The sequence below is a fragment of the Oreochromis aureus genome, linkage group 19 (genome assembly GCF_013358895.1).
Source record: "Oreochromis aureus strain Israel breed Guangdong linkage group 19, ZZ_aureus, whole genome shotgun sequence".
Taxonomy (NCBI): domain Eukaryota; kingdom Metazoa; phylum Chordata; class Actinopteri; order Cichliformes; family Cichlidae; genus Oreochromis; species Oreochromis aureus.
In genome coordinates this window covers 498,297-511,274 of record NC_052960.1, presented here as the reverse complement: position 1 = coordinate 511,274, position 12,978 = coordinate 498,297, and positions in this window count along the sequence as shown.

Sequence of the window (12,978 nt, the reverse complement as noted above, 5' to 3'; positions counted from 1 at the left end):
AATTCAGTGTTTAAAACAGAAGCTGTGCAGGTCTGAGATCAGCAGCTCTCTGAAACACCAAACTGAGGTCCTGTTAATGCTGATATACACAGTAACAGCAGTGATGAATCCTTTTGAGTCTTTGCCTTTATCAATAAAACAGCTGCAGCTTTCACTGATAGCACATGTGGTACTTTAACCTTTGTACTGTTTTCATCCGTTAATTTTGCAGTGAACACGATGGATGATTTGTCTGCTTTCACTGGGTGGTGCTGAGGTCTGAATCTGAGGGCAGCTCCTGTAATCACAAAAAGAACACAATCATCACAAATCTGAATTCACTAGCTGGGCCCACGTCCTCATTTTGGGTTTGACAGCGATTTAGTAGGTAGAAGTGAATGCTTTGACATTAATTGAGGTGCGGTTTGGGGAAGGCCTTAAAGGGGGCTGGCGATGGCTCCCGGGCCTGGCAGATCCCCGTGTACTAAATAGAAGTGAAGAAGTTAAAGTATAGAGACCAAGGAGGGAGGGTGGGTGAGGCACATAAACGAGAATGATCAGCTTGCAGAACTGGGGGAACAGCCGGAAGGAGCGTGTTTGGAGGCGTGGTCCTGCTCCTGAAATTCCCATACATAATCTCCAAATAAAGCTGATCCTTCTCCGTCCTCCCACACTCGGGATTTGAAGTTCTTCTCTTACATTTTTTCATTTCTACAGTTATGAGCTGTTTATTAAAAAGGACAAAGCTAACAGATTTTCCAGTATAACGTTTACCTTTGAGTTGTTGCTGCTTCTCAAATGGAGATCTCAAAGCTCTCACTGCAAAAACCCACCTCCATAATACTAGATAAATACACTTATTTTTGGTGAAGATTTGCTTAAAACAAGTGAAATATCTGCCAGTGGGGTAAGTGTTTTTTTCTTACTAAGATTTCTTGAAATAAGAACAATATCTAGATTTAAATAAAGCTAAAAATAAGCCTTACACACTTATTCCAGGCAACAACAATTTAAACTTAAAATAAGATTTAACCACTTATTCTAGGCAACAAATAAGATAGTTAAATCTTAAAATGAGCCTTACACACTTATTCCAGGCCAACACGTTCTCACTCCCAAAGCGTAACATTTTACGCTAGGTGATGTCAGGAAGAGGAAGATATTATTTGCTGCTATTTTTATAATCATCATTACCATTTCATTATTAAGAGTGATGTTGCATTCAGATGCATTCAGATGTTCAAATATATTGGTATCATATCAGTCTTTATTACAGGTCCAGTTATAACCACGACACAGTGGTGTTGGGTGCCATCTCCAACAGCGATGAGGCGGCCTACATGGACGAAGTGAAGAATTTGGCATCATGGTGCCAGGACAACCACCTCCAGCTGAACGTCAGCAAGACCAAGGAGCTGGTGGTGGACTTCAGAAGGAGTCAGCACAGAGACTACAAACCCATTTTCATCAATGGAGCTCCAGTGGAGAGGGTGCAGTCCTTCAAATATCTTGGTGTCCACATCTCCTCAGACCTGACATGGGCTGCCCACATTCAGGTCCAGACCAAGAAGGCTAGGCAGCGCCTGTATCACCTCCGACAACTAAGGAAGTTCAGGGTCTCTCCAAAGATCCTCAGGATCTTCTATACAGGCGCTGTGGAGAGTATCCTCACACAGAACATGACAGCGTGGTTCGGGAACAGCTGTGTGAAGGACCAAAAAGCTCTCCAGAGAGTGATCCGTACAGCAGAACGCTGCTGCAGGATTGCTCTCCCCCCACTTCAGGACACCTACACCAGGAGATGCCGGACTAGAGCAACGCAGATACTGAAGGACCCGTCCCATCTACAATCTGGTAGAAGGTTCCGCATCATCCGGGCAAGGACAGAGAGACTCAAGAAGAGCTTTTATCCTCAAGCCATCTGGGCCCTAAACCAAACACACACACACACACACACACACACACACACGCCATCTCACATCATCTATAATTGACTGAGACTCTCCTCCAGACACTCAATTCCTTTAACTTCCTTTAACTTTAAATATGTTTATATTGTCCATTCTGTAAAATAGTCAGATGTCTATTCATATTAATGTACAGAATTCACCTGCTGCTGCTTCTACTGCACATTCACCCAATGTATATACTATATATATATTTATAATGTTATCCCTCTACCCCCCCCCCCATGTTTTTGCACATGTCGAGGATCGTGTCAGGATACATTTCACTGTGTGTTATACTTGTATAACTATGCATGTGACAAATAAAGAACCTTGAACCTTGAACCTTCAAACTGTTGAGTTGAATTTATAATCTTAAATGTTTGTATGCAGACTGCATGGTGAAAGAAAAGGCCCCACGTAGAGTAACTCCAAAATGAGACAGGAAGTTATAGGCTTTTGAAGTTGCAGGCTTTGCAAAAGTGAAACTGAAAGCCGAGTCTGAGTGTAAGCCAAGAGCAGGGTGTTTTATTATGCATTTATATTTCTGATTAAGCTTTGATTAAGCTTCAAGTAGTTGTATTAGATTGAAACATTTGTTTTATATATTTTATATATCAGTCAAGATTATTACACACATACACACACACACATAGTTTCAGTTGTGCTGGCCTTCTGTCTAGTGGAAAGGTTACAAGGTCTAGCTGGGGAGCTGAGAGGTGAAACAAAGGGCAGCAGAAGCTGACACATACATACACACATATTAGATAGACTCCTTTGAGTAGGTAAGAGTTTAATCATGTTTTGCTATGGCTGCAAAGTGGGGGGGGGGGCGTACGTGTTAGTCTGTTCCAGGAAGTACACCAGATGTCCCAGAGATAAGCGACAGTGGAGGCGAGCGTCCGAGGATGGAGACAGGAAGCACCTGGCTTCGACGCGAAGATGATGTTCTGTTTAAAACTGTGTTCAAAGTTAACTGAACGTTTGTGGTTTTGGAGTGACGTATGCTTTGTTTGAGTCTGCCTGGCAACAGGAAGACTGCCAACCCTATAAAGTCTTTGTCTGACTATTGTAAGGTAGTTCGACGCTGAAATCTGCACAGCGTTCGGACTCACACGTGTTCATTAAAATGTCGTCTAATTGCACCCGGCTGGATCTGTGGTTATTTTGGATTTCCCCTCAATATCTGAACCTTAACAGTGACAAATCGTCAACATATTGCGTTTTCGGGCACCCAACGACATCGGAAAACTGAGGACACATGAGAACCGTTTGCACTCAATCTACACATTTTTGCTCTTTTCCTTAAAATCGCTTCGGAAAACACTTTTTCACGTCATTAAAGTGCTGGTTAAGGTTAGGAATAAGGTTATGGTTGAGCTTAGGGATAAGGTTAGGTTTAGGGCTGAAAAACAGAAGTGGAACCTGGCGCGTACCATAAGAACGTGGAAGGTCACCTTTCGCGTTCCTCAGGAACGCCGCGGGACGTGACAAAACGTCGGGATGTTACGCCTCGGGAGTGAGAACGAGCTCTCCAGGCAACCAATCATGGCAATTGAAACCTAAAATAAGCTTTAACCACTTGTTCTAAGAAAATGTTGAAGAAATGAAATCTGAAAATAGGCATAAAACACTTATTCTAAGGAACAAATCAAGGCAAATAATTTAAAAACTAGTACATTAAATCATTTTAAAGAAACACTGCAAAAATTACCCATCTTAAAATAAGTTAAAAAATAATAGATTGTAGTCTAAATCTTCTTAAATTTAGTGAAATAGTCTGCCAGTGCAGTAAGAGAATTACACTTGGTAAGAATTCTCAAAATAAGAAAATATATCTAGGCTTTAGACAAGTAAGAGATATCTTAAAACAAGTCGTGAATTAGCTATTCCAAAAACTCTGTTAAGTGAAATAAAACCAAAATAAGTCCGTAAGTGCTTTTATTAAGTTTTCATTTTTTGTTACTTTGAGAGAAAAGATCTTAAAACAAGACCCACTAAACAAGATAATTCTTCTTTTTAGGTGTTTAATATATTTATTATTTTCCACAATGAAATACAAAAATACAAAGCATCAAATAAAAGTAAAAGAGGGGAGAAAAAATAAATAAATAAAAATAAAAACCCACCCTAACAAACAACACCCCTGTTCGCTGTCAAGTAATCAAAAGTTTAAAAGGAAAAACTTACAATCAGTGCAAAATAACACCAGCCAAGGTATACAGAACAAGAAGGAAGAAAAAATAAGCAAACAAATATAATTAAAAATAGATAAATAAATAAATGTCATTCCTGAACCTGTGTAGATGGTTGGTCAAAAAATATCAAAAAGGGTTTCCAGACTTTATTAAATTTATTTACAGAGCCTCTCAAAACGAACCTAATTTTCTCTAATTTAAGATGAAATAATACATCCTTAACCCAATACGAAACTGTGGGCGGGGCTGCGTCCTTCCACTTCAAAAGTATCAGACGTCTTGCTAGTAGTGTAGAGAAGGCAATAAGTCTTTGACCACCTGCTGGTAGTGCCAGACCATCGGAATTGACCCCAAATAAAAATAAAAGTGGATTGAGTGACACTCTCATCCCAAATATGCATGACAAAGCCCCACAGACATCCGTCCAGAACTTTTGTATTTTGGGACAGGACCAAAACATATGGATCAAGGTCGCCTCTGCCAATTTACATCTTTCGCCCGTTGGGTCAATCTGGGGATACATTTTTGCCAATTTTGATTTGCTAAGATGAACTCTGTGCACTATTTTAAACTGCACACATGGAGGACGAGTGAATATTACTTAAAACATTGCCCCAGTCTGCTTCAGTAATACAGATTCTAAGATCCTCTTCCCAGCATCGCTTAGTTGCAGACAGAAGAAGAACCCAGGCACAAAATCAGAACAAGTATTGATGATATGGCCTTTTTCTTAGCCGGGTTAAAACACATAATGTCATCCATTACATCATTAGGGGGTTTATTCAGGAACCCTGGGATGGAGCCTGAAAGAAAGTGTCGTATTTGTAGATACGTAAAAAAATGAGAGGGGGGTAAGTTGTATTTATTAGTCAGCTGTTCAAATGAGGCGAACGTGCCGTCAATGAATAGTTCTTTTAAAGATCTCAGCCCTCGCCTCTGCCAGCCCTGAAATGTGGCATCAGACATTGAAGGGGAAAAAGCATAGTTGGAAGCTACTTGGCTCCGTAAGCAGATCTTCAGAAGATTAAAATGTTTTCTAAACTGAAAGCAAATCTGGATAGTATTATTAACTACAGGATTCTCAAATGTCAGGCTTTCACGGGCGATCGTGGCTCAAGAGTTGGGAGTTGGCCTTGTAATCGGAAGGTTGCCGGTTCGAGCCCCGGCTTGGACAGTCTCGGTCGTTGTGTCCTTGGGCAAGGGCCCGGTGGCGCCAGTGTCCGGCAGCCTCGCCTCTGTCAGTGCGCCCCAGGGTGGCTGTGGCTACAACGTAGCTTGCCATCACCAGTGTGTGAATGTGTGTGTGAATGGGTGGATGACTGGATATGTAAAGCGCTTTGGGGTCCTTAGGGACTATTAAAGCGCTATATAAATACAGGCCATTTACCTAGAACCAGAAGAGAGCTTCTCCATTTCTACCCAAACGGGTCCACTGCAATCGTGCTGATAGTGCAGCCAGTAGGTCAGACAGCGTAAATTGGAGGCCCAGTAATAATAACGGAAATTCAGTAGAGCCAGGCCTCCGTCTTGCTTTGACTTTTGCAGATGTGTTTTACGCAAACGTGGTTTCTTATTGTTCCAAAGGTATGATGTAATTACAAAGTCCAATTTCTTAAAAAAAGCGTTTGGAATGTATATTGGGAGGCTTTGAAACAGATAAAGATATTTGGGTAATACAGACATTTTAACTACATTCACTCTCCCAGGTAACGAGAGAGGAAGCGGCGACCATTTCAACAAGTCTTGTTGCATACTGAGGTGTAACTTAGTAAAATTTTCTTTAAAGAGATCACTGAAGTTTTTCATCACAGTTATGCCTAGATAGACAAAGCTGTGTGTTGCAATCTTGAAGGGAACAGTAATGTTTGCTAAAGTGGAAAGAGGCATATTTAGAGGCAGTAATTCACTCTTGTGTAGGTTCAGTTTAAGCCCAAATGTATCAAAAAGTTCAAGAATGTAAAGAATTGTTACCTCAGCCTTGGATACAACCAGCAGGAGATCATCGGCATAGAGAGATCATTTATGCTCAGTTCCATACCGCGAAATGCCTTGAATGGCATGATTACTTCTTATAGCTATTGCCAACGGCTCAATAGCTAATACGAAAAGGAGGGGGCTGAGGGGGCAGCCCCGACGGGTTCCACGATGTAAGCGAAACGGTTTAGAATAATGGTTATTAGTGAGTACCATAGCTGAAGGACAGGCATAGAGTAATTTCACCCAGGATAAAAAGCAACTTCCAAACCCAAATCTTTGTAAGGTCTCAAATAGATATTCCCATTCTACTCTATCGAAAGCCTTCTCCGCATCCATGGAGAGAAGGCATTCGGAAGCAGCTTGACTGAGGGTGTACATTATATTGAGTAGTCTACGAATACTAAAAAAGGAGTGCTTGTTTTTAATAAAACCAGTCTGATCTGAAGAGATTATGTTGGGTAAAACTTTCTCCAATCGGTTGGCCAGAGCCTTCGCTAGTATTTTATAGTCTGAATTCAGGAGTGAAATCGGCCTGTAGGATCCACATTCCAAAGGGTTTTTATCTTTTTTGGGAAGTAATGTTATACAAGCTTGATTTAGGCTATCAGGCAAAACACCTTTGGCAAGAGAGTCAGCATATAACGTAGCTAACACAGGGGCTAGCTTTCCAGCAAAGGCGGCATAAAACTCGGTCGGTAAGCCATCAGGGCCTGGTGATCGGCGAGACTGTAACGATTTTATTGCCGCTATGATCTCCTGCTGCTGCAGAGGTGCATCCAGGGTGGAAACCTCGTCTGGGGACAATGTTGGAATCTTTAGGTCTCTAAAAAAAAATCAGTGAGGAGGTTAGAATCATTGGTATTATCGGAACTATACAACTTATAATAATAATGCTGAAAAGCATCATTTATCCCCTGTTGATCTGTAACAGTTCCACCATCTCGGGTTGCGACCCCATTAATAGTTTGCCTGGCTCTTGCACATTTCAACTGTCTTGCTAGAATCTCTCCCGCCTTATCTCCGTGCTCATAGGTATCACTGCGGTTCTTTAACAATAAATATTCTATAGAATGTGAGGCGAGCACATCATATTCTGCACCCAGTTTCAAACGCTCTTTATATAATTTTGGTGAGGGGTTCCGAGAATTCCTATTATCCAAGTCTGCTATTTGCTTTTCCAAATCCTTTAATTTAGAAGTAGAAGTGCGTTTCTTATTAGCTGTAAACGATATAACCTGGCCACGAAGAGAAGCCTTAAGAGCCTCCCAGACCGACGAGATGGAAACATCTGGAGTCAAATTAAATTCCAAAAAGTGGGCAATTTGATCCGAAATAAATTCTATAAAGTTTTCATCACTTAACAAAAGAGAGTTAAATCTCCACATCCGTTTAGGAGACTCCATACCGGGTATTTGCAGTGTCAATATTAAGGGCGCATGGTCAGATATTACAATAGGCTGATAGTCACATGACTAAACAAGAGAGTTTAGTTTATTATCAGTAAAAAAAATAGTCAATTCTACTGTAGGTTTGATGAGCATTTGAAAAAAAGGAATATTGTCTGTCTTGTGGGTGTAAAAAACGCCAAATGTCTGAGATGCCGTAGGTTGAAAAAAAGGACTGTAAATAAGAAGCTGACTTTGTTGTCGAGAAACCAGTTCTTACAGACGATCCATCCCAGGGTCCAAGCACAAATTAAAGTCCCCACCCATAATAAGTAAATGGGTATTCAAACAAGGCAGGAGGCCGAGGACGCGTGAAAAAAAATTGGGGTCGTCACAGTTTGGGGCATGTATATTTGCTAATGTAACATTAATATTAAAAACTTGATCCAGTCACTATAACATAACGTCCGTTTGAATCAGCTAGAGTCGAGGAAGGGGTAAAAGGAACCCTTTTATTTACCAATATTGCTACACCTCTTCCCTTCGCTGTCAAACATGAGTGGAAGAGCTGCCCCACCCAACTACATTTTAAACGAGTATTATCTGACATTTTAAGATGGGTTTCTTGGATAAAGGCTATATCAGCACCCATATTTTTCAAGTGAGTGAGAACCTTCTTTCTTTTAATAGGATGGTTCAGGCCTTTAACATTCCAGGTCACTAAGTCAATAGAGGTAACCATTGAAAATATATCAAAACTTTTAGCTGGTTGCTCAAACAAGAAACATAAAACACTTGGTTCTTAACTTGGACAGTCGAACACAGAAACCCTCCCAGAAACCCCCTGAACCCCCAGGTGACACTAGCTGTCAGAACAAACCGCACACCTACCCAATCTAACTGAAAAACTTCCATAACTATCCTACCTAAAGCTCCTTAAGCCCGCATAGTGTAAAGGTCGGAATAAGACCCGCCAGGTGTAATCGCACTGCACAATTAGTGATACAAAACAACTGTTTTATCCTGTGAGTAAAAGTATATGTTTTTGTCAATGTACCGTGGTAATAACAGAAGCGAAACGCAATATTGTGTCAGGACAATTCACTATTTATCCACAATAAATAAAGGAGCATAGCGCGACAATTTCTGTTCAGCCAGACTTGCTTGTAACCTATATCACCAATTATGTTAAGAAAAATGACGTATTAACTACTACAAAACACTGACCTTTGTGGGAATGCTTGGAGCAGACTAACATGTGAGCTGGAGTGTTCTGAGACGCAGGGCCGTGCAGAGACGTTTAAAGGGGCGGGTGCTCAAAGTTAAAAAGGGGCACACTGAACCAGGCTGAATAACAACAACACACATTCATCAAGAATCTAATATGGGATCGCATCATACTACATTACTGTTGTGAGGTGGCAACAAGGCAAAGCAAACGTAGCCTATGTTTTACCTGATGGGTACAATGTTGCTGTTGAGGGGTTGTTGCTGCTCCTGCTGCTGATAGTGCTGGAGGGTAGGGCTGTGCTGATCTGAGACTGTAGATATTAAAATGTTCATAGGAGAGATGGTAGCTGATTAAACAAGTGTTATGAGATAATAACTAAATGCAAAGAACATAAGAAAATGGGCTTGGAACCACAAAGCAACAAAAAACTGTGAGAAATAAACAAGGCTCTGCCTGTGAATCACACTGCTTCTCTTCTTCTTTCCATCCCCTCATTTCACATATCACTCTCCACTTGCTGTCTATCTGAGAACAAGGCACAACTTGCTATTGCAATAAACTATTATTTAATTATCCACACCTAACAACTGCTGCATTTAATCTATAATAAAATGATGACAGAAAAATGTTATAGAAGCAAAACATTCCAGTTGTGCTTATTATTATTTTTATACTGGAATACCTCTCCAACAACTGGTACATGTTAATGTTACCTGTGTTCTTTGTAATCCAGCTGCTGAGGGATCCACTGCCTTTAGTAGCCTCACACAGCTCCTACTGTTTCCTCCTCATGTCCTTACCAGCCATGTCTGGACAATGTTATATCATGAGTAATAATTTAAAAAAATCCATATACATAAAACACACACATGCACGCACACACAGGGACATTTTAGACCTTCAGAATACTGTATATAATGTAGGCATCATGGTGCTGATCCAGAATCCTTCCATTATTATTTATTACTAGAGCTACAATAATAAAGCAATGAGGGAAAAACAATAATAAATATGAAATAATGTATTTATGATGATTCCATTTGTTTCACTAACCACTCTGTGCAGGCAGAAAGCTTATTACATTTTTTAACTGTAGAGATACAACAGTTTTACTGCTATAAAATCAGCATTTTAAAATATAAATCTACTATAATCTGTGTCTTAATGTATGTTCTTTAAAATACAGCGTATGTTTTTTAAATATTATAATTATAATAATCCATAATTATGTGGACATGCATATTAGATGGTTTTTAGTGAAATATTATCCCTCCAGAAAGGCAGGAAAAGCCCTGTAACTTACTTTAAAACTAAATATGTTCCCTAAAACGGTGACAGAGCTACAGACCCATGACGGCCTTACCCAGTGAGCCAGCAGCTATGACCAGCACTACTTGTGCAGTTAATAAAAGGACCGGTAATGTTTGTCGCGCTGTTGCACACACAGCACGCTCATTTGTTTCAGTTCGTCAGTTGTCACAAGACAGCTTACCAACGTGTACGTAATAAGCTAATACTCCTGTGTGCTGTAGACTACAGTGTGCGCTGTACACCTACTTACTGGTTTTGTCGCATCAGTCTGTGTGCCTGAGGTAATTTGTGTTTCTCCTACAGCTCCGGACCGCTAAAAATGCGCGTGCTCTTTATGAGCTCGTTCCCGGCTCGTAACCAGCGCGTTCTGCCGTCAAGGGCGATCATTGGTTAATGGTGATCATGTGACTGATGCAAGCCAGATCCTTTTATTTAGCAAATTGTGATTAATAGTTAAATATTATTGTCGAGGGGCACAGACAGGACTCCGCACACACACACACATTAAAAAAAATATATATATATATATTTTTAAAAAGTTGCCTCAAGAAAAGGGCACTTTGGGCACCCATCAGGAAAGGGGCAGGTGCTCAAGCACCTCTAGCCCCCCCCTCTGCACGTGCCTGCTGAGACGTTATATTTGGTATATCCAGACCATCCATCGGCTCTTACTTCAGAAACATGGCTTAAAAAATTTCTCTTCAACGACATAATCCGATAAAAAAAACGATCTCTTTACCCGTCGGCTTCCCGTGGCTGTCATGTGACCGGCTATTGCAGTTAATAATACAACAGCTTCTTGCCATTTTTTGGGTTTCTTTTTATCACTGTGTAACTGAGTTCAACTGAAAGCCTGCGTGCGCTAGTACCGCTTGCCTCAAGTTCCCAGAATCCTTTGCGGTTTTACCCCTGAATGACGTCACATTTTCAATCTCTATCCTGGTGGGCCGGTCTCTAGTCAAAATGCCCGGGCCGATTTTTTGTCCCAGTACAGCCCTGCATTTGACCGTCCTGTTGCTCCCATTGAAATTTATATAGCCTATTTAAAATCTAAAACTTAAAATTGTCCGTAGCTACTGTTGTTGCCACTGTCCTGTTTGAAATGGATACTAACTAGTTAACTGACTGAATGCCCATTAACCTTATAACTCCTGTTGTGTGGGGTGTGTGTGTGTGTGTGTGTGTGTGTGTGTGTGTGTTTGTGTACAGAGAGACAGCCAGGTTCATAATGGATATAAGGAAGTTTTTTCAAAAAAAAGGAGCCACATTCAGGTAAAAGTGTAAAATCAAATGATCCATCAATCAAGGATAATGTTGGATCAGTGTTTCAATATTTATATCTTTTATTAGATGTTCATGTGGTTTAGTTATTTGCCTTTTGGTTGAAAGTAGACTGAGAGAGTACTTTTTGTTAGTGATCTTAATAGTATTTTTTTCATATTAATGTAATTTTTCATCTAATTAAATCTATTTGTGTATGATTGTCAGTCCAAAGAGGGAGAGAGGAAAGAGGGGAATGTGAGGAGAAAGTAAGAACCAGGTCAGAAAACGGACAGTGAACAGTGACGGGCACAACAGAAACTGTTAAACTGACAAAGAGAAAAAACCTAATTTTACTCACACAATCAGGAAGTTGTGTTCTCCCTATATTAAAGCTGCTATACAGAATCTGCAAAACAAACTGGGTTGAAACATTTTTGACCCTCTTTAACAACATTCCAACATAACATTAGAATTGATTGGGGAGATTAAAATTAATGATATATTTTTATGTGGTTCAGCCACAACTCTACTAAAACCTCAGCCAGTAATAGGTAGGCCAACTTTTGGACTATCTAGTTGTCTGTGTGACTGCCGCAGTACGTACGTGAGGAGCTGTAAAGAGAAGCAGATGCTCTGTTTATATTCTAAAAATGTTTTAAGCTTGTTTCAAAGATTCTGTACTGCAGCTTTAAATGTTTTCCAAAAGCACACATACACTTATCAGTGTTTCTCAAACTTTTTACAGTGTGTACCATTGGGAAAATGTCAAGCTCTCCTAAGTACCACTATGAAAGCATGAAAGTCATAAATCTTACAAATGGTAAATGGCCTGTATTTATATAGCGCTTTGATAGTCCCTAAGGACCCCAAAGCGCTTTACATATCCAGTCATCCACACATTCACACACTGGTGATGGCAAGCTACATTGTAGCCACAGCCACCCTGGGGCGCACTGACAGAGGCAATGCTGCCGGACACTGGCGCCACCGGGCCCTCTGACCACCACCAGTAGGCAACGGGTGAAGTGTCTTGCCCAAGGACACAACGACCGAGACTGTCCAAGCCGGGGCTCGAACCGGCAACCTTCCGATTACAAGGCCAACTCCCAACTCTTGAGCCACGATCGCCCCATACAACACAAAATTATTATTTTTAAATTAGTAAAATTAGTATCTGCAATAAAGATTTTTTCATACATTGTATAAATTCTACCACAGGCAAAGTGTCCTCCATCTTAATAGTTTTTATTAATATTTTGTAATAATTTATTTGTAATGATTTATTCGGTTATGGGAGTGTTTTCTATGTATCTGTATTATATTATACATACACATTAAAAGTGAATCTCTGTCCAAAAAATGCACTCAGTTTACTTTTTACTGAGCATCCTTCATTATTCTCCCAGTAATTAAGGTTAGGATATGTATTTTTTCTATTCCAATCCATTCTTGTTTTGCAGCATTTAAATAACCTTTATCAGATTTGATGGTTTTGTTACAGACTTTTCAAAAAAGTGTTTTGCTTTTCTTTCACAAATGTGGGGATTCAATTTTGTTAAAATGTACAAAACAGTGATGTCATGTTTTGTGACGAGGACCCAGGCACAGAGAGACTTGAATTTAAGAATCTTATGATTTAATAAAGAAATTTGCAGACTTGCACAGAGATGGTAAAATTATGATGACTG